The sequence below is a fragment of the Melospiza melodia genome, chromosome 1 (assembly GCF_035770615.1).
Source record: "Melospiza melodia melodia isolate bMelMel2 chromosome 1, bMelMel2.pri, whole genome shotgun sequence".
Classification (NCBI taxonomy): Eukaryota; Metazoa; Chordata; class Aves; order Passeriformes; family Passerellidae; genus Melospiza; species Melospiza melodia.
Window position 1 is genome coordinate 141,816,592 of NC_086194.1, and position 27,666 is coordinate 141,844,257.

The window sequence follows — 27,666 nt, forward strand, 5'->3', positions numbered from 1 at the left end:
ATTAGATTTGCCTTTGTACTAATTCTTTGCCTGGATTCTCTCAACAACTCCTTCGCTTGAAAGGTATGTTTATACAACTTAAATATTATTAGACAATGTGTATTTTGGTGAGATGAATAACAGCACAAAAATTGCCAGGCTGCCCCAAAGTAAAAGACCATGTGTCCCATATTTGTCTATAGTAATGACTAGCTGCTAAAGCCTCAGAAGTCTGTACAAGGCACTCCCACCCATCATGCACAAAAGTAGAATCTTTGTAGTCTGTGAAATGTTATGGTTTGTTCCCTGACCAAAAAAAAAAAAAAAAAAGGCTGAACATTTTATAAGTCTCTTGGTAAACCCCTCAGATTATCACTGTTGCCTACAATCCACTCCACCTTTACCATGTATTGTGAGACCCCTGTATGAGATCCCACTACTGGATCTTCCACTTTTGTCACTCACTGAGTTCCCCAGAGAGAATTTTCTCATTCCTCATTTCTTCTGGTTTTCTTGATGTTTTGATATATTTCCATTCTTCACAAAAATTCTTTCTCTAGCACCTCATAGTGTCCCTTCACAAGTTTCACATGTGTGTTCTCTACTCCCATAAGACCTAACCACCATCTATCTTTCCATCCTTGATCTTGACTGCACAGAAAATCACTGCTCATCACAAATAATCCCTCCAGTGGCAATGAGGATTTTCAACTACTGTCCTTGAAACTTTTCTGTTCCAGTAACCCAACATATTTCTTCATCCCAATCTCTCTCTTCTCCTCCTCTCCCTGAGGTCCTTTTCATCACAATGCAAGCACGACTCATCATGTGAGGAAGGGGAGTGATTTGGGCTCCTGTGTATCCTTGTACTTTAATTGGTCATGGGTTAGCAACTGTGAGAAGGAATCCAATCGGTAGGGACCAGCACCCAAGAATCTCCTGTCTTCTCACATCCATTTTTTCCTGATGCACACTAGCAGAACTATCAGAATCTTCTTCCTTCTTACGTATGGTAAACCAAAGCCCATTACCAGGTAGCACTGCAAGGAGGGAAGGAAGCTGAGACATCAGCTCCTCCCACACATTTAAACTTCTACCTCACATGTTTCTCAACCCACCTTGTTTACTTTTTCATACCCACTCTTAGCTTCCTGGTCTGATGTGTGAATTGTAAACTTACTGTGGAAGAACTTTGTGTTCAGGTTATTTGTTTGTACAATGACTTGGACGAAAATGCCCTGATCGTAGTTTGTAAGTAGAGCCAAGTAAAGTTTCATTCAAGATTAAATCACAGATTGATCATATGATCTGCAGAACAGTCTGGTCTCAATTAGGGGAAAATGAAATCCCCAAATCATCAAGAGATTAATTAGACCAACACAAACATACAAATTCTAGATTTGGTGAGTAGCTCTGTTGCTTACTACTGTTTTACTCACATAACTGGCTACTTGCAGGGCATCCCACATAAATTACAGAATTACAGAGCAGCTTTCTGGGTTGTTTTCCAGGAAAACCTGATTTGAAACCTTCTAGATGAATATTAGCCACTAGCTTAATAGAATCAGATCAAGAGAGCCCCTCTCCTCTTCTAACAGCAAGGGAAGTACTACAATACAAAATAATGAACATTTTGTTTATAAGCATGGATCATTGGGTGTCAATGAGAACATATGGCTGTCAATAAAGTAAATGCAGAACAATTAGAGAAAATACATTAAATGATAATATGACTCAAGGTGTTCAATGATAAGCATGTTTAATACCAACACAATTTCCAAATCTTAATGCCTGTAACATGGTGCAGTCTCATTTCACCATTTCACCCTTGTTCGAGCCATTCCTTTCCCAAACTGAAATATGACATAAAAGATAAAATCTCAGACCTATTGCATTTATGAAACCAAATATCAGAGAGAGCAATCAGCAGGGAAGCAGTCCTGTGCCTGTATCCTTGATCTGCCAGCTACAGGTATCAAGGTGTTTTTGTAAGCACTGTTGAAGTCTGCATTTTTCCAGCTCCTAAATGCACTCCCACCCAGGACTCCAGAAGCTCCCAGGGCTAAGCTTTTCTTCCCCAGGTTCTCCCAATCTCCTACACCTCACAGTCCCTCTTTAACTTCCAGTTTCCTAATTTATCAGGTCTGATTTCTTTTTCATGGAACCATGTCTTACTCTCCATAATTTACCTGTGGGGGAAGCCTAATTACTTATATCCCAACATTTGCAACAAGATTTGAGTTTTGGAAAAGTTTATTTCCTTTTTAAAAGGCTCATTCATGGGATGTGGCTGAAGGAGAGTAGAGGAATGGTAAGAGAGGGCCTTGCAATGTACTAACCCCCCACTTTCTTTCTCCCATAGCTTGCTTGTATTTGGAAGGATCAGCAAGCTAAGAGAAGCAGGTGAGTAAACAATATTTTGGATCTTAATTGATGTCTTTAATGTTTCTTCTCTCCCCATCATGCCCCTAGACAGACATGAAGATGCTGGATTCAGGAAGGAAGCTGGTAGCTTAGAGGCTGTGACCTGAATAGTCAGCAGAGCGACACAGAGCTCGAGTAATCTGCAGTGAAGAAGAGTTGCAAGCAGACACCAGGGTAATTTAATCCATGATTCAATTCTATTAGTCCCAATAGATTTACACCACTTGGCTTAAATATAACTTATGAATGGCAGATAACTTAGGTTAAATGAAAAGGAAAGAAAAGAACGGAACATTTGACAGCGAATCTGGTGAACAATTTCCTCTTTCAAAGGCTCAACACTTCCTTCCATTGATATTTTTCTTACAATAGAGCATCTGCACAGATACAGAGAAATTTTTCTCTCCCCCAGAAGATTTTACAACTGTTTTGTGAGCGAAGCCCCATAGGTTACAGAACAGATGTCTTTACACATTTCTTGTATCACTTGTTTTCTGTGTAGCTACAACAGTGCCAAAAATCCGATGCCAACAGGATGCACCGTGCTGCTAGCTGTTTGTCTTGGCTGCCATTTCCATTATTAGTATGTGTGTGTATCAGGACGGGGATGGATGTTTCCAGTCATTTTTTTAGCTTTCCTCAAGTCAATTGGCAATTAGTAAATAGCACTGAAACTTGTAAATATTCTTCCTGTTTCTTACTCTGGGGATTAAGTGTCTTATAATGACAATCTAGTAACATTAGATCATTCTCTAGCAAGAGCAGCAGACAGGCACTCCACTGGCCCATGTGCGTTTAAGATCACATCCTCACGATAAAATTTCCACGTTTGTTTTAACACAGTATGTGGTTTGTGTTTTTCCTCTTAAATCTATATTACATTTCAGCTTATTCCGTGAAACTGAAAATTGTAAAAGTTTGTTGCTCTCCTCTGTGGCTCTTCCAGTTGACTTTACCAAGGAGGTCTGAGACAATCCTAATAAACACACTGCTTCATACTGTTACTTTGCTGGCAATATGCCTCCTAACATCAATTTTCTAAGTACATGAAAAAACATATTCAGCTTGGCTTTAATCGGTGTTTTCTGAAGACATAAAATTACAGGCGGAAACTGCAAGACTGACTTGTCAGGGTCTAGAGAAGTTCATGAAGGACAAGATTTTATTGCATTTAGTAGCTGGGTCTTAGTTGAGGACTGAGTTTGCTGAGTCAAATGATTCATTGTGGTCATGTTTCTTGTAGTCACATGCCATATGCATCAGCAAGTCTCTGTTGCTCAAGTTTAGGCTTGAGAACATGTTTGCATACCAGGTTACCATCACAAACTCTAGTCCTGGATTTAAGTTTCTAGCCAAAAGCCTAGACAACAGTAGAGCATGAGCAAAAGTTGTAGTATTTACAAACAAATCAATGTTTATTTATTCTCTAAATCAAAAGTGTCCCCCTAATCAGTGAGTTTCTTTACCTCTCCCTGACTACTGAGCCCTCAAAAGGCAATGTCAGCTATGCAATAACATCACAGCAAAGCTGTCTGCCACAGTAATGAGGCGCACTTCATGAATTTTTAATAGATGGATTTTAATTTCACATTTAAAGGCTATTGAAAAAAACCCCAACAATATTACAGCTATAGAGGTGAGTTTGAAGGTTCAGTGCCCCAAAACTGAGCCACTATTTAAATGTGTATGTATTCAAATTATTGTTCTTGGTGATTGCTTTTCATTTCTCTAGATGAAGAAATTTTTTACTAAGCTTCCACCTGTCTTTAACTTGCCCACATTCAGTACTTCATGCATAGAGAAATGCACAAAGAGAAGATATATTTCTTTGTGTAGACTTACAAATATGCACACAAAGTAGCTAAAATTTGACTCCTTAACATACCTATTTAATTCTCTTGAATTTGTCAGGTTGGCTACATTCAAGGCAAACAAAAACCCCAAGTATTGCAAACAAATCCCTTTTTCCCACAGCTTCTGTTGTAAATGAATTTACTATATTGCAAGCAATAACTCCTGCTAGGAGTTTTCATTGCTTTCCTTTCAATGTGTTGTTCTCTCCAGTTGATTAGATTTCATGTGAACCAATGTTAAAATCTGTTTGAATATTAAGTTCAGAAAGGCTTTTCACAGCACACAGTGTAAACCCTAATTAAATGACTTTAAGCTCTTTCCTCATATGGTTTATGATATGCATGAAAAACACAGGGTTATAATCTGATTAGCTCGTGTAGTTTACATGGAAATAGCATTTTCCAAAACTGAGACTGATTAATCTCTGCACAAAGGCATAGTCACCTGATAGGCACTACACTTAAGGCTACTGATTGCACCTGTCAAGAGAAGGAGCTTGGAGGATAGGAGGAGTTCACTATTTTCAAACAAAGAATGATGATTCACAGATGTAGCTTAGAACAAGTCCCACGTTGTAGTTAATGCTGCCCCCAGGCAGATCATGCAGCCAGAATTTAAATGACACACGATCCATGTACAGCCTGACCTTGCCAGCTTTCTGGGGGTAATCCTAAAGTAAGGATTAACTGTTCTTGAACAATTTTTCCAGCATATTAAACAGAGCTTCTATCAACAGCATGCATGTCACCTTCTCCCACCTAGTTTTATTGGACACGTGTACTCATTCCTCCACGCCTCTCAATATGCTGAGAAGTGCAGGAGTGAAAGACACTATTCAACATGGAACTTCATTTCCATAGGTTTTGATCTTCAACCTAAATTCGTCTATCTCATCTGTTGAAGCGTCTGCTTAACAGTAGAGAGAGTCAATTTGGCATAGCTTATTTTCCATGTGAACCCCCACACCCGAAATCTGACTGCCATTCTTGCAACCATGCAACAATTCCAGGAGTAAGGAATGGTGAAGCATTCTCTTAAAGGCCAAGAAAGAGTTGCATAATCATCTGGGGTGAGGCAGTTCTATTGGTCTAATGGTGATAGAAATCTTTCAATCACAAAGAGAGAAAAGGTGAAAAGCACCTATTTAAAAATTAGTAAAAGGTATGTTTTTGTATGAAGAGGATTTAATAAATGATACTTAAAGTCAAACACATCAAAATTAACAGAATGTAAGAGATTAATCCAGCACGGAGAGGTTAGTCTAGTTGCCAAGTTTAGGTTGTATTCTTACTTGCAGGTAGGAATAATAGAAGAAGGGGTTGCTAAAGGATCTGAATGGAACTCAGACTGTACAGGATTGTTCTTTAATCTGCATCTTCTCAGACTCTTCCCACACACATATTCCCACTTGAAAGGGGCAACGTGCTCAAGTGCTACCAAGACATTTGCCTTCATGGCAATTTATGCAGGAAACCAGTAAGTTGATTCTTGTCCATGAACATCTCAAAAGAGCTTTCAGGTTCAGTGCCAGCATCTACTGAGGTGCTACATCCTCTCATGGTGAAGTGAGGTGTGAAAGCTGGGCCCCAGTACCAGCACTTAAAATAAATCTTAAACAGTTAAAACAGAATTAAGTGTTAAATAAATCTTCTATCAGATATTTTCAGTATCTTTTCAGTGTATCTGCTATAGATTTTGTCTAGAATTCAGGAAGTTCTTTTAAAGTAAATTTATTTCTAAAATCAAGACTCCAAATTTTTTTCTTCAGTGGCTGCGATTCCAAGAACAAATACAGAAAGAATCACGAATCATCACAGCTTACTTAAGAACATGAAAGAAAATATTTTAAAATAAAATTTCCTAGTGTTTGCACTACTTATATACAACAGAATTTCACTAGACAGCAATTAATCCTAAATTAATCTTGCTTCTAATTTTATATCCTTAGACAAAAGCTACTTTAACTTTCAGAAGGAGGTAGACATTTAAGTAATGTAGGGGCTTTCAGTAATTAGAGACTTCCAAATGAGAGTACTTAGATGGCCAATTATTGTATTGGTAGGTGGAGGTTTAAATTATGCAACGAAGACAACGCTCAAGCATGATTGAGGAGCTGCAGACAAAAATTATAGGAAATTTTAAGAAAGACAGCTTCAAATGTAAAGCTGAAAACAGCAGAATGCATATCCTCAGGCAAAATCTTGCACCAGCATTGAAAAAAGGCCATGAATCACTCTCTCATCACTGATGGCTGGACAATATCCTTGTCAGCTGTGTTCCCAGAATGATCTGGTTTGTTTGTTTATTTATTTATAGGCATTTCTCCACATCACTGCAGCAGAGTTGCAAGTCTGCTGCCATTAACCCTATATACATTGCAGAAGATATTGACCTCTTGATTTTAAATAATTTGACTGAGTTTCCTAATTGTGCAAGAGGTTACAGTGACTTCTAACATATGCTGTGTTAAACAATCCTCTTCCTTCATCTGGCCTCCAGAGCTCCATCCTGGTTTTGACATCACTGCCACTGCCTTCACTGCCTGGGTGTCAGTACTTAAATGACAGTGTTACTCCCCACGAGGGAATGGGCCCTGACCCACATAGTAATGGAGATATAGCTAGAACTCTTTTAACAAAATTAATGAACTATAAGCATTTATTCTGTTATTTAAATGGTTTTCTTAGGTAATTGCTTATACAGAGCAGTCAAAAACCCAAAATACATTAAAAGATTTTTATGAATTCCAAAATATCCACACCAAAATCAGTATACAACAAGATTCAAGCTATCAAGTATTACTCAATACTTGTATCCACATGGTTACTCTTTCACTTAGTAAATTGAGCTTGTAAAACACTCTCACTAGTGTTTAGATACTTTTTGTTTCTCCTTGCCAATATCCTCTTCTTCATGAGACAAAGTGTCACTAAAGAACAGAGGCAGTTTAATTAATGCTGTTTTAAAAGAGAAGGAAATCAAAGTGAGAGAACATGAGCACAGAAAGTGCTGGCTCAAGGTCAGGCAATAAAAGTAAGAATCAGTTTTACTAGTTTACATGGATTTTGTCATAGGCCAAGATAGAAAGAGGGAGATTCTGAATGAAGGTATTTAATGATAGAAAATTTTGAAGTCTGCATGCAGCCATTTAATTCAAATGCCTCCTTCCTTTCACTATCACTCATCAAGCTATCATCTTCCCAACAATGCAAAACATTTTCTATAGAGGAGTAAAAGTCTCCCTTTTACGAGAAGATGATGGGTGAGAGCCTCTCAAAAATTTTTCTTTGCTGAAACATTCTAAAGAGTATATTTCTCCCTACAATGTTTAACAAAACTACCTATTTTTTTCTTAAACTTGACATGGTTTTATGTCTAAAGACCATACACTTTGCTTTAGACATGGGAGCAATTTCCTAAATATCAGATTCCTTGGCTTTGGCAATTTTAGAATGAAAGAATGTTTGTTCTCTCATACTGAGTCCATTACCTTAAATTTTAAGCTCTTGTCAGTCTAAACATGACTAGAAACTTCGGTTTGAAGACAAAAGCAATAGATTACCCTTAATGCAAAGCACTGGCCATTGATTTCTTCAAGGAGCAAATTGTAGCTGGAACAATGGGGGAGTTTGGGGCTGTAGATTCTTGCATTACAACATCTGTAATGAAGCCCGCGTACTAAATTGTATCCTATCTCTGCTTCTGTGAAACTCTACTCCTGTGGCCAGCACACTGGCATTCAGAGAAGGATACTTCCACCCTCAGAGCCCTAATGACCAATCCCCCTCTTCATTCTCCAAGTCTCATTTTACAAGCGTGCATGTATGTCCAACAAAGTACCAAATCTAGATTGACAGCTAAAAGCATTATTTTTAGCATATATGGCACGTAATTAGAAATTTGAGTGTTTCCAAAAGGAAAAAGTTTTTGATTCTGATCTTAGAGTATTCATTCACTGAATTAGCTGGTATTTTTTTTCCTAATTGAAGCTGATTTAAGTGCGAGCAGAGTCAGACCCAAGATCAACAGGACAAACTTCTCATCTGAAGTAGTTTGTAACATAATTTTGTCTTTGCTAACTGTTGATGGCTCATCCTCATCCCATTTTAACCTACAACCATCAGCTCCCTTAATGGAAGTGTCCATAAAGATCTTCTCTAAAATATGCTTTTCCAGCACACTTAATGTCTTTTAATGTCTTTCCAATTAAATCCAGATGTGAAAAGCTTAAGGAACAGTTCTCAGGACTGAAAAAGATGACATAAATCTTGCAGCTGACAGAGATCCCACTGAGCTCAGTTGGGGAAATTCACAGAGGACTTCTTGTGGGCCAGAAAAGCTGCTGGGTATAAAGACAGATGTGTATACTCCTATTAAAAAAATTTAAATAAAAACTGACTCCTACAATGAGGTATCCACAATTATCAGGGACATTACTAACTCAATCCCTCAATGTGCTGAGCACATCCTGTGCTGTACGAATTTCCCTCATCTTTTCGGGAAGTTTATCAGAGTTGCAGGGGGGTCACATCTGCTCGGGAAAGAGCCCCTCACCTCTCAGGATTGCACCTCTTAAACCACTGGAGGGGCTGATATGGAAAACACTGTCTGTCTTGCTCTCTTACTGCTATCAACAGGGAGGTAACATACTCTGCAAAACAATCCTGGATTTCTGTCCACTCTCCTTTATCTCTTCCATAATCGAGTTACCATATTAAATTGTGGTTTTATTACAGAAGACTCCCCAAATGTGATATTAATTATAAATTCTGACCAGTATGATGGGAAACTGGTCATTCTTAGTAGCTGACTACCACTGCTGTGCAAGTGTTGTTTGTGCAGCTGTCAATTTGGGGTTTGTTTTGCTGTAATCACTTGCACACCCTTAGGATTTTTTTATTTTATTTTATTTTATTTTATTTTAACAACAGTACATCATCTTATTTTCCAAACACAAACTGTAAATGTAGGCTCAGATCAAGCTACATCTCTCAGAAGGACAGGAAATACTAACACACACAGTTTGTATTAAGAATGTCTCTAGAAAACTGCCCAATGCTAACAGCTTTCATAATTTCCTGCCTTTCTGCTACTTAGTTACTTTTGAAATTAGTAAATTATCCAGACATATCAATGATTTTTTAAATAGTTACATCCTCGTGAGACATCTGAAAAGAGAAGAATGTTCCAGGGTAGAAGAAAATCCCATTTCTAACTGAAGCTTAAATTTGGGTCCATGTTCATTAATGATGGAAACTTCAGTAATGACATTTTGGATAGCATTACTTAATTTCTTTGCATTTTTTCTAATGTCCATACAAAGGTTTTAGCATGATTTGGTGTCACAAGTGAGTGTACAGAAATATAAAACTGGCAACCTGAATTAAAGGACAATCTTGCATCCTCAAGTACAAGAAGTGATCCAATATTGGGATGTGAACAGTAGTGCAAACCTAACAGTGAGAGCAGCAGGCTCCTAAACACACACACACACACACACACACACACACACACACACACAAACTCTTTTGAAGACAAAACTCCTCTGGTTAACAGCTTGCTTTACTTTTCTCAATGGCCAGCACTTTTCAGACTATCACTCCTTCAGGGCTGAAGGCTGGATCTGACTCCCACCAAAACCACTGCTTCATGACCATCACCCAGGAGTCATGAGGAATGCCCTTCCCTTGGAATGAGCTGCTGCTGCCATGAGGATCCCACTCTTGGCTAGCTCAGAGAATGAGCTCAAATCTTTTGCACTTTGCTGCCAGGGACCACCAGGCCAGCTCTGATTTATAGCTTTTTCTTTACAGTTTTATGATACAAGAATGTTCACTTGTAATTACAACAGCATTTTGTTGGCTCCCTGCCTTCACTTGGGTATGTGCAACACCATATCCTTCATTCCAGCCTTTTTTATGTCAGGACCCCAAATTTGAGAAGAAGTACATCAGTATTACAAGGATGCTGCAGAACTTGCTGCTCCTTAAAAAGGAGACTTGTGCATATTTTTTCAGGGGTACATGTAAGCAGCTGGATCTGATATTCAACTAGGAGTCTAGTGGAGAGTTGGTCAAAATTCTTCATCAAAAAAATACTAACCGAAGAAAAAACTTTGTATGGAAATGTATGATTTCTGAGAAAAGCTTTTTTAGGTCCAAGGTAGACTCTTCAGTCAAAACATCACAGACAAGTGCAAAATATAACCACTGCACTAATGACTGATTGGTTGCCACATTCATATCCTTGCTGATTTGTCTCTATGAGAAAAGTTCAACAGGTCTCTAGTTTATTTAAAAGTGAACGGAAATACTTGTACTCTTGATGAGTTTTGTGGGATAAAAAAATCTGGTTTATTCAAAAGAAGGTGACCCTGCCATTAAGCTGCTGTATCACCTTGAAGAAACACTTTAGCTCAATTTTTTTCAGACATACACTTAGCTCCTGACTTTGAGATAATCAAGCGGTACATTTCCATCACTTGTGGTTTAAACTTGATTTTGTCATTTTCAGTAGAGGCATAACCTCCTTCAGAGAAAATTCCAGGTATTTTAGACACCATTTAACAGTTAACTGTCAAGCAATTTCCAAGTCTTTTAAACAAAGAATACCTCTGTGCTAGCTTAATTTATAGAGCCATATATGTCCTATTTTAAGTGGATGTGATTAAGAAGAAACACTAAGCTTAGATTATTGTACTAAATGAGAAAAGTTTAAAGCCAATAAACTGTATCTAGGATTTTAGCTGGGAGATGAAATAAAAGGCACATTTGTTCCTGGTCACTGAATTTTTAACCTGGGTCTGTTGCTCCTGCTGTTAAGCTCCTATACATTCCTTACTAGCCTGTAGTGTCCAGCATTCCCAGCTTTCAGTGCTTGGAATTAGAGGTGAAATGCAAAATAAAACCAGGTTTTTTGGAGAGTTAGTGTATGGAAAGCATCAAATATTCTGACAGAAGGAGGCAAGTGAAAAGGCTAATTTCTAAAAAGATGTCTTCTACAGATTCTTAAAATTTAGATTACATGTATAAAAATTCCAACCTTACCATTTAGGTCCGAGAATTCTGGCAGTATTTGAAAAGTGGGAAGATGCTGCTGAATCTGGTGGATAAATGAAAGCTGTCCACTGTCTAGCTCCTTAGTAAAGAAAAGGAGAAGTTGAGCCTTATACTCTGACTCAGGTCTCCATCTCATGCGTGAGAATACTTTACAAGTGCCCCAAAGTTTGCCTTCAATTTACAACAAGCAGGAAAGAAAAAACCCTGGGTTTCTAGTACAAAAAACCAAACCTATACTGTTTCTGTCCCTCCTCTGCCTTTTCAAGCTTATATTTTTCTTTTTTTTTAAAGTAGAATATTTTGACTTGTCATTTTGCAATGCAGGAGCTCTAATAATACTTCATTGTTTCTCCTTTTAAGTCAAAATCCTGTGAGAGTATTTGGGTATTTCCTCAAGGTGAAATAAACTAATCTGCCTTCAGTGGCTCATCACTCTGGTGATCAAGTTAAATGACACCATTGCAGAAAAGCCTCATAATACATATTCTCCCCCTGCCTAGTCCAGTGCTGCTTTTTTACACACAATTTTAAGCATTTCTTAACAAATGTGTCTTGAGGTGAAGGATTATTCCTCACTTAAAATCATTACCAGCTACCTTCCTGTGCATCTTTTGAAATGGTAGATGTACTTTTTATTGGATTATTTTCTATTTTCTACTGCTTACAGGTCTCCTTTTTAAAGGAAAGGAAAAATCTACCCTCAGATTCAGCTTCTGTTGCTCTTTGTGTGTTGATTTAAGTAGGAACTGGCCTTGTTCACTTAGATTTACTTTAGTCATTAAGACCTACTTCAGTCTGCTACTGCACAGGTAGAAAGATAAAAAGAGTAGTAAGCGGCACCTTCAGCCATCTCCATGATTGCTGTCCTGTGTGTTTTTCTGGTAAGAGTGGCACATGTTGGGTACTGTGTACTTCAAAAAGTGCTTCAAGAGAGGCAGCAGGAACCAGATTTCCTCAAGAACTTCTTAAATTCAGAAACCTCTCCAACTAGTAGGTCACAAATGAAGGTTAGACACTCCTTGTCTCTGATTAACTGAGCTCTGCATCCATGGACCTGCTTTAACTCCATTTACAGTTGCAGTCAAAAATATAGATCTATGTCCAAAAACTTTACCAAACAGCTGGGGTTCAGTCTGGAGATCTGCTAACGGCTATTTTATCATTTCATTCTAGCATCTATTATTAAAATTCATTAACCACAGCTGTCAAAAAGAGCTAACTCAAAATCTTGCTAGTTGCAAAATAACCTGTCAGGATTAGATTCAATAAAAAAACTCAGGTGCTTACAAATTAGGCGCTGTAAGAGTGAAGTTTTAAACAGCACATCCCTGGAATAAAACCAAAGGTCTGAAGTTAAGTACTCAGTTTTTTCACTCAGCGTAAAGATCAGAGACAAGTTTCTCTGAAGAATGAGCTGAGAAAGCCACATGGTGAGTCTGGGGCTACCTGCAGGCAATGAGGTGCTCCAAGCCTAGGGGTGAACCCCTGGTCCTCTCTGGCGTTGCTCTGCAAGGCCAGGACCACAGGCAGGCCTGGCAGCTTGCTCAGCTGGTGGCTACAGATGTACAGTGCTCTCCTGAGGACAGCTGGCCCTTCAGCTCTCCGGGAGACCTGAGCTGAGCTTGCTGCTGCCATTGGGAAGGTGACAGCACAGAAGTGGGTGCAGGTGAGCCTCTCCTTTCTGTCCTTTCCTCAATGGCACAGATGCGAGCACTGCTGTGCAGAGTATGACACACAGATTTCAGATTTCCTAGCTTTAGGTCAACAAACCAAATCCTTCCTCCTAGGTGACAATCTAACCTCCAGGATCAGTGATAGGGAAGATTCAGCTGCTGCAAAAAAACAAAAGTCAACATACATGGATCAAAGAAAGGGAGGAGTCTGACTCCACAGGCTGATCACAGCCCTTACTAAGCTGTCCTGAGGATCACCACATGCTCCCTAGATAATTTCTGTTCTTTATCTAATTGGTACTTTAGCAGTAAGTTCAGAAGTGATAAAAGCAGGAATTTCAATCCAGTACTTCTGCTTTTGGGGGCTTCTTTAAAAGGTAGGATGCAATAATATTCTTTCTCATCCCTTCTCTGTGCAATCCCGAGTATTTTAAGGTTTTGTTATGTGAAGGCTCTGGTTATCTGGGAAGGTAGATAAATAGCTGCACATGCATTTAGACAGTCTCCTGTGACATGTAATTATTAATACCTGAAGGCTGTGGGAAGAGTTCGTGTTTCCTGAGTAAGTCTATGTTACTGTGTAAAGCATGGAAACCACCAGCAACTATCCAACCACAGCTAAGAAGAAAAGCCCTCAGGATGCTGTTTTATTTAACATTCTTCTGTATAAGGCACTTTCATGATTATACAGCTCAATTTTAATAAAAGATTTTATTAAGATAAATAATAATAATCCTTCACTATTCAAGCTCTCTTCATGCAAATGATCCAATAAGCCTGCACATGTATGCAAACCCTTTGAGAGGGTTTCCAGTATCAGGATACAAGCAATTTTACTGCCCCATCACAGAGTACAGTTAAATTAGTTAAAATCAACACACTCAGAACAAAAGCAAAAATACTAATGTAAGTTAAATGATAGTAGAGACTAAAACTTTATGCCCAGTCTCAGTTAGTTCTAAGAATTTAATGATTTTAGCTGTCACATAAGCAATAAAATCAGAGCATGAAGGAAGCACTAGAGTTCTAAGGCTCTACCAGAAGCAGAGAAAATCCACACAAAATGTTATGCATATTAGGCAGTAATATTCCTCAAGCACAAATAGGACCTAACTGAAGCCATGCTTGGGATAACTGTCATGCTATCGAGTTACAGTAAAGAGGAGATCAGACTTATTCTTTCCTTCCCAATGAAATCAGTATAAACAAATCATATAATGTTTGGACACCAAACTCCTGAAACAAAGAAACCTAGAAAATCTCTTAAAACCACCCACAGACTCCCCATGCTGGCCTGTGATTATACAACTGGAGAAGATCATCCAAACTGTGATGTAAACCAATGTCAGTCTGCAGAGGATAGTGCTACAGTGGTTCTAACAAAAAAATAAAGCAAGTCCCTGGAAGAGCCATCAGTAAGGAATACTTTCATACTTACCATCCATTTTCCCTGTAAATGAGGAAAACTTTTTTAAAGCTTAGAGAAAGAACTTAACTTAATCCCTACACTAAGGATACAAGACCCAGACTCTCTTGTGTGTTTTTACTCTACTGCAAAACACGTTCAGCAAAACAGAAGTGAGCCTGGGACCAGCCATAAAGGAAAATACTTCTTAATGGACTACACTGCTTTTTTTATTTCAGCCTGCTCCTCTATGAAAATCTTTTTGTCCTCCTTATTTGTTACGTGGATACATTCACCTTCATTTTTAGAAATACACATGCAAAACAGCAGTTTTCCCCTATGGACTACTCACCAAGAGAGATGATCCAGTACTGAAAACCTTTCCATTCTATCAGTAAAATACAGTGTTTCTGCAGATTGCATTTCTACTTCAGAATTGTAGTTTTCCTCCTTTCCTATCATCTGGAAGCAAACTGTTCTAGACCTGAAAACAACATGTGCCTGTCTAGAAGAGATGTGGAAGGGTCCAGCTCTCTTTCCGTAGACATGGCCTAGAAAGTGCAAACCTCTGTGCACCCTTAGGTGAGCTTCACAAGACCCAGGACACACAGTGCTAAGGATGCTAAAGCAGGGGACTAACCCAGCTGCCATGAAGGTGGGGTCTATGACATATCCATTTTTAGCCCTTTTTCTACTCAATTTAGATCCCTCAAGGCTAAAAAAATGTTTTACTGAAGTAAGGAGCTAATGATACAGTGCAAGCCCGTTTTCAAATATTCTGGCATTCTTTCTTTCTAGCTATGCCATTGAGGAATTTAATATTCACCTGTGTTTAGTAAAAAAACTCACTTCATTAGAATCAGCCATCCCTGCAAATTGTTTGATAGTTTATGTTTCTCTAACATTAATTTTATTCTTGTTTCTAAGCCACAATTGACTGAACTGTAACTTGGTATCAACAATGGGCATTAATCATACAAAAGAAAACACAAGAAGCAGTAATGGACTGACAATGTTTGTTAGTCTTCTCCAGTGAGGGTGCAACAATTAGCAATACAGTGAATATCAATCATTCCAATGCTGAAAAAAATGTCTGTATAAGGAGAAGAAATGAAAAATGGTAGCTGACAAAAATTCAACAATCTTGGAGAAAAAAATATTGAATAATTATTATACTTAACAGACTGTGAAAGAACACTTCATTAATAAGATGGCAAAATATTTTGTACTAGAATTAATAAATTCTCATTCTTAAGAAAGTATGTTCTGCAGAATTTACACAAAGTTTGTTTTTTCATATAGTCATATATGCTTCTTATATATTGCTAACCTTCAATCTTTTTCAATCTTATTTGCAATATCGTGTCTGACTAAAAGCTGCTCTACTGGCATCAGTGTTACCAGCAGATGCACGTTGAGTTACCAACCAACACACTTGTGCATGAAAAGTTTTTGATTAAACATAAGAAAAAAGATTCTATCTGTTCTTCATGATCACTAGCTCTCTTGTGTTCTAACTACTGCAATGATTCCATCAAAGCTCATCATATATGAAGAACTAAGGTTAAATAATTTCCTCCAATATTTTTACATGATTTTCCATATGCAATTTTAACTTACAATGTTTATAACTAAATATAAATTATTATGAATTATAAAGACAAAATACAAAAGTAAAAAACTGTATTTTTTGAGTCATGTATTCAATCAAATAAAACTCTCACCCTTCACTGGAGAAGGGACAGGAAGAAATCTTCAATAAATTTCACAACCATTTGCTGATATTTTCTATATCAGAGTTACAAGTTTACAACATACACTGAATATTTTAATAAACAACATGCTTACTTGGCTAATAATTTCTAAAAAGAGCAAACCCCTCCTTATAACAGCTGCAGTGGCCCAGATGTCACAAAAGCAGAATGCCTTTGCTATGCAGGGGAGGGGCAGGCCTTCCCTTTGCACTGGCACGTGGAGGTCCCAGCCAGCACAGGCACATCCATGCCTGATGGGGTAAACATGGAATGAATTTATTTGCTTCTGTACACATGGCAAAAGAGCTTCAGACCTGGCAAACATCAATTCCAGCCCCATGCATCAGTTTCCCTGCTCTGCTACAGTGTAACTGCCCAGTTTTCCTGATTTGGCAACAGAATCAATATTTAGCCTTGAAAAATTGACTCATTCCATGTTTACCCCAGCAGCAGAGAATATGATGTGCATGTGCTAAATAACAACTTACTGAGTAGTCAGAGCTGCTTGTTTCTGATGAACAGCAATGTTTGGCAGGCAAAGTTGCTACCCATGCTGTTTGCCTCATGCAAAGGTAACATTTTTTATTGTGGTCTCTTCAAAGGTCTTAATACACAATTAGACTAAAAGAGCAGGCAACAAAAGCTCTGATTTCTCCTGGAAAACAGCAAAGCTTCTTCCTTGTAAAGCATTGTGGAAGGTCCTACTTGATACTGCTAGAAACTCCAGCCCTCTGCTTTCCCTGGGAAGTAGCAGTACAGAGCTTCTAGTCTCCTCCCAAGTTTGTTAGTCCCTCTGTCCCTAATTCATGTTTTTTACCATTCCCTCAGCAGCAAAATATCAGTCACTGGGCCCATTTCACTGCTGCGCTGCTTCAGCCTGCAGGTTGCTTTGGCTGACAGGGTGGATTCTACCCCTGGACATTCAAAGAGCTAAATATAGTGTCTAAGGGGAATGGAAGAAGCAGGTTTCTGCCTCTAACATCCTACAATTGGAAAAGGGTAAGCAGAGCATGAGGAGAAGCCTGAAATCAGACAGAATCTGTGATCCTCATCATGCAAATGAAGGATTTAGTCATGCAGTTTTCTGTTTGGAGAATGCTACCAGTAAGGAGTAACTTGACAGCTGCACTCTCATAATAGCCAGTTTGGATTCCTCTACACTCCTCAGTCATTGTTTTATTACTTTGCATTTAGACATAGAAAATTCCATGCACCTGCACTATGCAGCATTACACCCCATACCTACTAAATCTGCCAACAAAGAAGCCAGATCAGCCAATGGAATTATTTGATGTGGTCACTCACTACAAAGTGGGTTGAAAGCACAAACCTCTCTCAAGCCCACCCCTGTGGAAACAACTGCAGCTTTTTACTGATGTGGGCAGGACCCAAGCGAGTAAGGACAATTTGCAGCACACTTGAAAAATAAGTTATTTTTGAAACAAAGAAACAAAGTTTCTTTGTTCAGCTTTAACACGTTTCTTGACTTGTATTACCCACTTCTCCCTTTCCCATTCCCAAGGAAGTTTCCATTAATCATCCCTCTAATGGAAACACTTTGTCTGATCACTGAGCAGTGGACACAGGCATGGTCTGTGGGCATGCACTGTACAAGAAGCCCAAGGGAAGCCTAACTGAAAAGTTTGGGAAAGCAAGGATGCCTTTTTAAAATAAACTTTGGAGAGGTCAGCGGGACAGCAAGGGGTCAGCACCAGGCAGCCATTGGGTGGATGGCACAGGAGAAAGACAACAACACTTGTCATTAATTATATCTGTTGGAATGCTACACATTTTCCCCCCCAAGTGGTAGTACTTCAGACATCCAAGCACAATCTCTCCCACGTCCCACTTGACCCCAGACAGGCACATGCCAAGAAGCTTTCATACACTAGAAGCCAAGAAGTAGCTAATACAACTGGAGCTTTAAGAATTTAAATTGTCCCTCCACTTCAAAACATTTTTTTCCTTTAGTTCCAGGCCATCCTCACAACTGTCTCCTTTACCAGTGAAACACATATTCTCCTAGAGCTAAATATGGCTAGATTTCTGTGCCCAGCCTCAAGCTAACATAACTCTAAAGTTTCATTGGAGAAGAGTAACTACAGGGAAGTGGATTCTGCTCAGAAGAACTCTACTCCTAAAATCAATCCCGCAATGTAAATGTAAATGTAAATGTAAATGTAAATGTAAATGTAAATGTAAATGTAAATGGTAAATGTACCATTTACCCAGGTCTAGAGGTATCCGATCTACAGAGGTGTTGTCTCCTATAAACAGACATTTTGCTTTCTGCAAAATGTCTGCAAATGCCAGAATGAGTCACTACTGCCAGTGCTCTTGCAAAACCTTGAACCATACCTATTTATAAAGCTAAAGTTTCATAAGCAGCAGTATCTTTTATTTTAATAAAAAACCCAATAAACTGTTGGTTGCATAAGAAATGGCAGGCTAGTAATTAATGGATGCACCCATCCTCACTTAACCCTGAATTCACCAAGCACATAGTCAAAGCTCATTGTTGTGAGCAGAAAGAGACAGAAAGAGTCTAGGTATCCCTAGAGTATGAATTATCCTCTCCTAAATAAACAGATGGGAGGAATGAGCCTTTGGAAATGCTTCTCTCTGTACTTCCACTACAGAAAAACTCACAAAATTAACCCAACCTGGAAGCATTGTAGGCATCTGAAAGGTATACAAGATGCTTTAGTGACTATAGTTTATGAGGAAGCTTTGAGTATTACAACTCCAGCACAATAGGTATAAATCACAGTAGTTGTAAATCACAGCAGTTATAAAATATGGAATTAAATTACCTGTCCATGTGGTGAAAAAAATTCCACTAATTTCTGCAGAGTGGCCAGAGATGTCTTAAAATCAGCTTTTGGGGTTGATTGAACCTGTGGGGTTCTTTGGTGTATGTAAAACAAAGAACCAGAATTGGGGTAGGGGAGAGTCAGAAGACCTTGCACACTGCAGAACCCTGTTTTGTGCTAATGGAGGGGCAACAACTTGAGCAAAATCGATCTGGATATGCTAAGCCTTGCTAATGGATTCTGATTATTAAGGGGGGAAGAAAAGTAATGCCTGCAGCAGCGCAGGCTTCACTACAGGCTACACCATTCTGTGGCTTAAGGACAAATTCCCCTACAATACAAGCAAACTCCCTATCTCAAATCCTTATTTTGGGGTTACAGTAGAAAATAATGTATCTTTTTGTAGAGAGCAAGGAGACTTTTAGAAAGACAGAACTGTTCCATTAGATAAAAAACCAGACCATTGTCTGTGTTTTCACTTGAATGATGTATCCAACAGGAAGTATCTAAACTGTGCTGCTGTCTGCCAGTTCAAGCTTCAGGATGGGCTTTGAACCCACAGCTTTGGAGCCCAAGTCACCAAACTTTTTTGACAGCCCTCATGTAACTTTTTCTCTGTAGTTTTCAAGCTTTCATTGAGTCATAAAACATGGGAAAAAATAGGCTCACTCCACCAACAGAAAAATATCGTGTAAGGAAATATATGCTGTGGTAAGTATCCACAGGAAGGTATTAATCTTTTTTTTTACTAAAAGAAGGAAAAACCACCCAATGCTGTAAAAGTAGTAGCAATGTAAAAGTAACTTGTTAGATGGATAAAGAACTCCAGAGTGAATGACAGTGTTTGTCTTTTGAAAGTCTGTTCTTCAATCCCACAAGAACTGTGAGATTTAGCATTGAACAAGAGACGTAAGAATAGGGCCTAAGTTACATATAAAAATTTAAAAAGCAACTTGTCCTGATTTCCCCCCAGAAAACAGTAAATGAGCTAAATAATTAGCCTGGTTGTGTTGATTTAAACCATTTGCAAAACTGCACTTCTGAGTTGTGTTTGCATTAAGCAGAGCCAGATGCCAGGCTTCCTCTCTACTTTGAGAAATTCATCATAGCTAGAAACTGCAGGAGATAGAGAGACAGGCCCAAAACACCATGTAAACACAGGGAATTCACTACTCAAAACCCCAAACAAAAGTGGAAAAGACACTGAATTACAAAAAGAAGCACTCACAAGTAGTAGAATTAATTCCTCAGATTTCACCTGAGACTTCACTATGAAAGCAAGTTGGCACCACACCCCAGTATGCTGCCTTCAATTTAGCTCCATGCTCTCTCTCACAACCTGCACTGATTTTCCTGGCCTGTGCAATTTGATCTGGTGATGAAAGTTACAGGTTTGTGAGATTTCTATGCTCTTCTGTAGTTATAAAGCACATAAGCTCATTAATTCATAAAGGAGAGAATTTGGGTTGGTCTAGTCTGTCTTCTTATGATACTACCATCCTTGAGTGTTGACCAAAGGAATCCTATCCTGTTAGGGACATTTAGAAGCTTTCATGGGTAAGCATTTTTCTGTTCAGAACAGAAAAATATTCTGTTTGTCATCTGAATTTCCATACCTTCAGATTTTTGCTAGTGGTTCTATTTATGTCCTTCTAAGGTAGATTAAAGAGTCCCTTAGGAAAAACAAAATTTTTTCCTAAGTATTTTTCCTTAAAGAATCAAGCCAGCTCACAGTTTTTTCCTTTAGACATTACACCAAATGAGCTTCCAAGTCTCTCACCAGAAGGCATTTTCCCCACTTCCTCAAGCAAATACTTTTTTGTGGCTGTTTTCTAAACTTACTTCAGTGTTTCCATATCCCTTCAAAAATGCTGACATCAGGACTACAATTCCTCCAGCATCAGCTTGACCAATACCATATACAGGGATATATCTTGCAACTCATAATTACTATTACTTGTTACATTCATGTTCAAGTGCTCAATGGGATTTCTTACTCAATTTCCCATCCTATATGACCCCTGATCACCTAATTAGAAGACAAAATTCTCTGTGCTGACAGTATGGCTTTGATCCCTTGTTCTTTGATGAATAAGTGTGCAGTTAGCTGAGTCAGAATGCACTTTGTGGAGTCAGCAAGGCTTACTGCATTGTATTCTACAACTTATCACCATTTAACACTCTGCTGGCCTTCGTGCTACCAGCAAACATTACCAAGAGATGATTTCATGCTTACTTCCAGACCCCTGATGAAGATGCTGCCTATAATGTTGAAATGTTTATTTCTGTATAGTGTGGAGAAAGAGCAATACAGTCTTGTGTACTAGAAGAGATTTCTCAAGGTAACTCAGGAAGTGCTGTATATATAATAAAATGACGGGTCACATTTTTTGCCCTAGACTCCAGTTTTTGAGTAACTTAATGATAGCATTGAAATGAAGACATTTATATATATACACTGCAGGCCAAGTTATTCAATTTCTGTGTGGATTAGGTACATGGACCCTCCATTTTGATCCTAGTATGATGTCTTAAGTTTTAGCTTTCATTTTTTTTAGATTCTGTACTGCCTAGGTTTGTAGCTCTGAGCTTCATATTAAGTGTCAGTAAGTTCTCTTCACAGAGTAGGTAGAAAAAACAATCCTTTTCCAGCTTGAGACCAAGGACAACCTATACAAATTTCAGGCCCAAAAAAGCATAAACTACAGTGGACTGAAGAGAGAAAACAAGAAGGATGGGACTTCATAACCTGAAGGTGTAATTGGACAATTAACCCCAACATGCAAATGGACCAGAACTTACAAAAGTGTGAAACCTCATGGCTGGTTGTCCATTTTGTGACCATTTTGGGTCCATCTTGGGTGTAGCCCTGGCTGGGCTCTTGTGCTGCCCAAGGTGTATCCTTTAAAGCCTTTTAATAAATACCTGCTTATTCTCTTAGCTCTGTCTAGCCTCTGCTCTAGGTCAGCCTCTCAAGGCATCAGTACATGACATGCTCAAAACCCATGGCCTTCTCATACTTCCTTGGCAGATTAGGTTTAAGAAATATATATGAGATCAAAGTCTTGAAATATGTGTCCAAGTCAACAGGGTTAAAAATGAGAAAAGAAAAAGGAAGGAATAATTAGCCTTTGTTATATTGTGAGAATAAAGTTGATTATTGACAGCAATATCAGAGTTGAAGCTGGGAGCTTTCAGTGCTATACACGTTGTTAGTCCAGAATACCATATTCTGCTGAACTGAAATACTTGAAAGCATCCAATATTAGTGGTACGTTTAATCTGACTGGTATCTAAGCCTCATCCAGCCTCTCACTCCCTCTCCCAACAGTGGGATGGGGGAGAGAATTAGAGCAGCAAAAGTGAAAAAAACCTCATGAGTTGATAAAGACTATTTAATAAGTGAAGGAAAAGGAGGTAGAACCACATGATGTAAAGGCAATCACTCACCACCTCACACCAGCAGACCAATGCTCAGCCGCTGTCCAAGTGATGGTTATCTTGGAAGGACTCTCCCCCTGCTTTATTGCTGAACATAATGGAATGAGCAGCATGGAATATCTCCCTGGCCAGGCAGGGTCAGCTGTCCCAGCTGTGTCCCCTCCCAAACTCTTGCCCAATCCAAACTGCTGGCGCTGAGGTAGATTGTGATGGAAAAGGCCTTGGCTCTATGCAAACACCATCGAGCCATGGCTAAACAGTGGTGTGCTACCAACACTGGTTTTGCCACAAATCATAGCTGTAGTCTCACATAGGATGCTAGGAAGAAAGTTAACTCCATCCCAGCCAGACCCAGTACACTACTGGACAAAAAAGGAGCGATCACAGGTGCTGAATTCAGATTACAAAAGCAAGTGGCCAGATTGTTTACAGCTCTGCTCTAGCCCAAGTAGGTGGTTACTTTATTTTGATATATAGTACATAAAGTTGAAAACAGCTTTATATCCTAAATTCAACAGCAATGCCCACCTCCTTTAACCAATACTGTATTTCTTTCATGAAAATAAAAGCTATACATATTACAAATTATAGAACTCTTTCTACACAGGACAAAGGCTGTTTTTAAGATAAGCTGCGGTTCATTGAACTTGCACTGCCTTTTTAAAATATAGATCTTTACACAAATCTCATTTGTCTTTATTGCCTTGCAGTCTTAAGCTTCATGCTCTGCCTGCTTCAGTATTTGAAAATCAATTATTTCAAAGTATTAATGTTATGAAGAGTTGGTTGCACAGTTTACACTAAAAGAGATTGTTCAAAACATTCAAATTGCTAGTAATTATTTAGAGTGGCCTCACTTAGATGTAAAATCAATTACTATGCTTATATCTTACTCTTTTGTCAGCTTACCAGCTCATTTTAATTTTCAAAATTCATATACTTGCATACTACTCATTGTGTAGTAGCAGCCTGCACTGTCTCAATGACAGGATATTAAATACCCTGCACTCTGTTTCCATTTAGTGTAGAAAGGAATCTAGGTCTGCTGCATCCAGAAATGGAATTAAATTATCACAGAATATTGATTTCAACACTGAGAAATTATGTGTCTTTGATGAAAAATTTAAATTTGAAATAAAGTTAAAGTAAAAATAAGATAGAATGTTATCTGTTAATTTCAAAAAATATTAGAAATATGAGACAAAATTAAGAACTGAAAATTCAGGTTTCTGCATCATCCTCACTCAACTCTGATGTTATTACTTGCCAAAATAACTTGGGTTTGTTCCCATAGCTTAGCTAAAAGTTTATTTGTTGATATATGATCTCACAAAAATCTTTCTCTGAGTTGGGATGAGAAAACAGCTTAGACATTCAGCCCTTCCTCTGGAAAGGTTTTGTAAAGGCTCCATTGCTTTGGTCAGACTTTTGTGTCTGGGCTCATAATCTGGGAAGAGCAAAGCCATGAATCCCTCAAAGTTATTATTTTATATAAAGTGACCTGTTCTCAGGCTGTTATTTCAAACCAGGGAGGTTGGCAAGAAAGATGAGGGTAATACCTACCTATAGTAAAATAAGCTCTTCCCACTAAGCTCCTGAAAGCTGAAACACTGTGGATTTTCTATCTTATAAATATCCAGTTAAAGAAGAAAAAAGAATCAGATTATCCATGAATTTAAGTGATATTGGGATCCCATTACAAGCATAAACTTTTTTACGCTGCATTGCCTGAAGCATTTTCTTGAATTATTTGTTGCGGAGTTCAGATTGTTGAACAATGGAGTTTGAAGTTTGGAGGAGGAAGATTTGGATACAATGGAATTATCTGAGATGTGAACATTAGCCAGGAGAACAACCACAGAGTTTCAGCCCACTTCAGGACCAGACCCAGCATATTTCACTCACCTTGGTGAGTCCTCCCTGGCCTGCCTTCAGGAATGGTATCCCAGGAATGTCAGGGTGCAAAGAAGGCAGGAGGGAAGGCTGCCAGGCACCTGCTTCTTGTCCCTGTATGAGGCTAAGAGACAGACAGAGCACCAGCCTCAGGAGCTCAAAAGTGATTTTCTAAACAGTGAACTCAAATATTTTTGCCAGTAGTTACATCAAATGGATCAGAAAATTGGAGAAAGAAGGTTGGCAGACATTTTATTAATCTGACTGTATTAAGAATTAAGAACTTCATTAAGAACTCCATTATTCTGAAGTTTGTTCTTTTCTAGACCTGCCAGAAACAGGATATGGTGAATCTATGGTTTCCACACATGGAAGAAACATCAAATCACATTACAAATATTCAGGGAAAGGAGCTGTGGTTTATGAAAAACCATATTCGAATATTTCTCATTATTAGTTATCAACAACATCCATCCTCAGTGAAAAAAATTCTAATTTCTTTACTATGTAAAGCTTGAAGGAAGTGCACAGGATGATTTTGAAAAGTGGATTTGTTTTCTTCCATTTAATATTAAATCTGGTTCCTTTCCCCTGAGGAAAGGAACACCGCTTTTTTATCTTCTCTTGAAATATTTTTTTCTCTCTAGTTCTGATGAAACTTCACTACTTCTGATGAAGGAGGAAGTGGAGATGCCAACATTTGATGCTGATTCAGAGGCACCCACCACATGCTATAAAAGCTGCTGCCTGAAAGGGATTATGTGTTCCTTGAACTATTATACGCTTAAGGAGATATGAATAAACTTCCAAATTCCAAAATGATTGAAAAAATAGAAAAACACCCACAGAAAAGAAAAAAAAAAAAAAAAAGGAGAACCAAAAAGGAACTTGAAGAAATGGAATCAATTCATGACAAATTTTGCCAACACATTTCATATGAATAAGATGTCAGATGTCCTGGAGTTATTTCTACAACTAGTCTACAAACAAGAACTGTCAGTACAAGAAAAAAATGGGTTGCATCTGCTTATTCTTTAGTTCTAGAATATTTACAAACCTGTAGCAAAGAATAGTCCAAAAAGGCTTTCTTGTTCAGTAGATGATACAATGAGGAATCAGAAGACTAGTTTGTTCTGCTACAATTTTGAGCAGCATTGAGGCTAAGCCATGCTAGACACTGCACAGACCATACCTAAGTCCTTTGACCTCATCCTGTAGATCCTACATCAGAAAGTGAAAAGCATCTAAAAAGGGACCAATTTTTCAGAGCTTTCTTAGTCAGACCTTGTCTCTTACATAGGCCTGATGGTCACTTTCCACTGAGGCTATTTTCATCATCATTACTTTCAATCAGCTCCTTAAAATGTATTAAATACCTTCAGGTTACCATGCTGGTTTTGGTAACTGCAAATTATTATCTACTTTTTGGTCTGAAAGTTCAGACAGGAGAAAAAGCTACACCCTTAATTTCACTAGTCCATGGCATTTATCAGAGGATTTTTTTTAATCAGCAAAGAATCATAGTGGGCTGAAAATCTGAATGCAACAATCCAGGAATTACTGAACCAAGCTATTTCATAATATATTGCAGTTCAGTTTCAGTATAACCCTAAGCTTTATTGCATTCTCTTCTTTTCTTTAGAAGCAAATTTGCCTTAGGCATATTATTTTTGACAGTCTAGAATACATCCTCCATAAACCTAAATTCATATGGTAAGCTCTTATTCTTCAATCCAATCTTATCCTTATTTTGGGAGAAAAACTAAAGATAAGGATCAGTTTCTACACTTGCCCTTAGCTGCTTCAATAAAAGGAATGCAAACTGACAAAGCGTCTTTATTTCGACTTATTATTCCAATTACTTATCTGCAGTTTGGATCATGATTGCTTCTATTTATACTGGGAGCCTACACATTGCACTATTTCTGCATGACTGCTTGTCAAACAAACACCTCAGACAACGATAAACAGCTCTGTTTGATAATTAGAAATTCAGAATTTTTCAGGGGAAACAAGTGAATATTTTTTAAATAGAAGGTGACTGAGCTGTGAATTGGGGCTGCATGCCTCAAATTTAGTAACTGAGACAGCTAGAAGTAAAAAAGTCCTAAAATAAAGATCAGGGCTCACAGTACATAAAGCAAACTTTTAGTAATAAAACATATTTACACACATGAAATATTCAAAGTTTATAATGCTATGTAGCATGTGGCTGCACTCTGCAGACATACATGAAAAATACTTCAGGTGATCCCATTCTGACTAAAAAGTTGTTCAAAATTAGCATTAAATTAATGGGGTTTTTTACTTAGGGAGTACAAAAAATTGTATATAGTTAGAGCTCTGCCTCTGTTTTGAAAGGCTAGAGGAAATGGAATTAATATATAGTAATACCAGTTTTCATTTACTAAAAGGCCATTATTTTAGGTCTTGTTATAAAGACTTTACACACAGCACAGACAAGAAAACAAAACATGAACAATATTGTATGTTAGGAAATCATGTAATTAAGTCAAAGTGACAGTCATGTTTCTATCTGAAAATTAGGGCAGCTAATGGGGAGCATTGACACAAACTGGTTTTAGCCTTCCAAGAACCTGAGGTGGCAGTGACATGCCCTATGGGACTGGATCCCAGGACACTGTCCACGACAAATTTTCTCCTTCACACACTGTGGAGCAAAGTAGCACTAAAGAATTACTTGAGAGTAAGTCTGTCAGCCCCTATAAATTTGGGCAGAAAGGCGCAGGCGATTTTGAGGGAGCAGTGCTTGATTTCCTTCCAAGGAAGTTAACATAATGCAGTCCACTTGTTAAGAGCCTGCTGTGGCAAGGTGTTGAGAGCCCTCTGGTTCAATGGGCCGTAGTCAGCGTGGGATGCTGAGCACATTTCAAGTTGCTCCCTGAATCATGCAGGCATCCAATATGCTCACAACTGTTCTAGCAGTCACCCTAAAGATTTGCACATAACCCACGGACACAAAAAAAAAGAAGGTTGAAGCATATGGCAAGATTTTAAATTTCTCTGAAAGACATCAGAGAACTTTACATGCAATCACAAAATATTACACATTCAAATGCTTCAAAGCTGTTTGTAAGAGATCACTGTCATACTGTAGGATTGATTCTTCTGTTATTCTCCTTTTGCTTCGGTAAGCCCCTGCTGAGAATCTGAGAGTGCTTTGGCTCTGCAGGTTCTTATGCAGTAGCATTTATTGGAAGATACCAGCAAATGCAGAGCTGTAGTTAGACAGATGCCAGCATAACTTCTTTAGATGCCAAGGCAGGTTTATGTATAGAAATCCAAACTTTCGCAGGTTCAGATTTGTCCTGTCATCTATCCAGGATGTTTGCTCCAGCTGAGAAGTTTCAG

At 38.4% G+C, this 27,666-nt stretch overlaps 1 protein-coding gene and 1 long non-coding RNA gene across 4 annotated transcripts in view; one reads left to right on the forward strand and one right to left on the reverse strand.

Moving 5' to 3' along the window:
- Positions 1-25,038, forward strand: LOC134425625 (uncharacterized). Its single transcript, XR_010029732.1, has 3 exons — positions 1-63; positions 2,342-2,382; positions 24,942-25,038. It is a non-coding gene; the product is annotated as an uncharacterized LOC134425625 (long non-coding RNA).
- STAU2 (staufen double-stranded RNA binding protein 2) overlaps positions 1-27,666 on the reverse strand; it is a 168,792-nt gene that overhangs the window by 3,111 nt on the left and 138,015 nt on the right. The gene's annotated exons all lie outside the window — the stretch shown is intronic.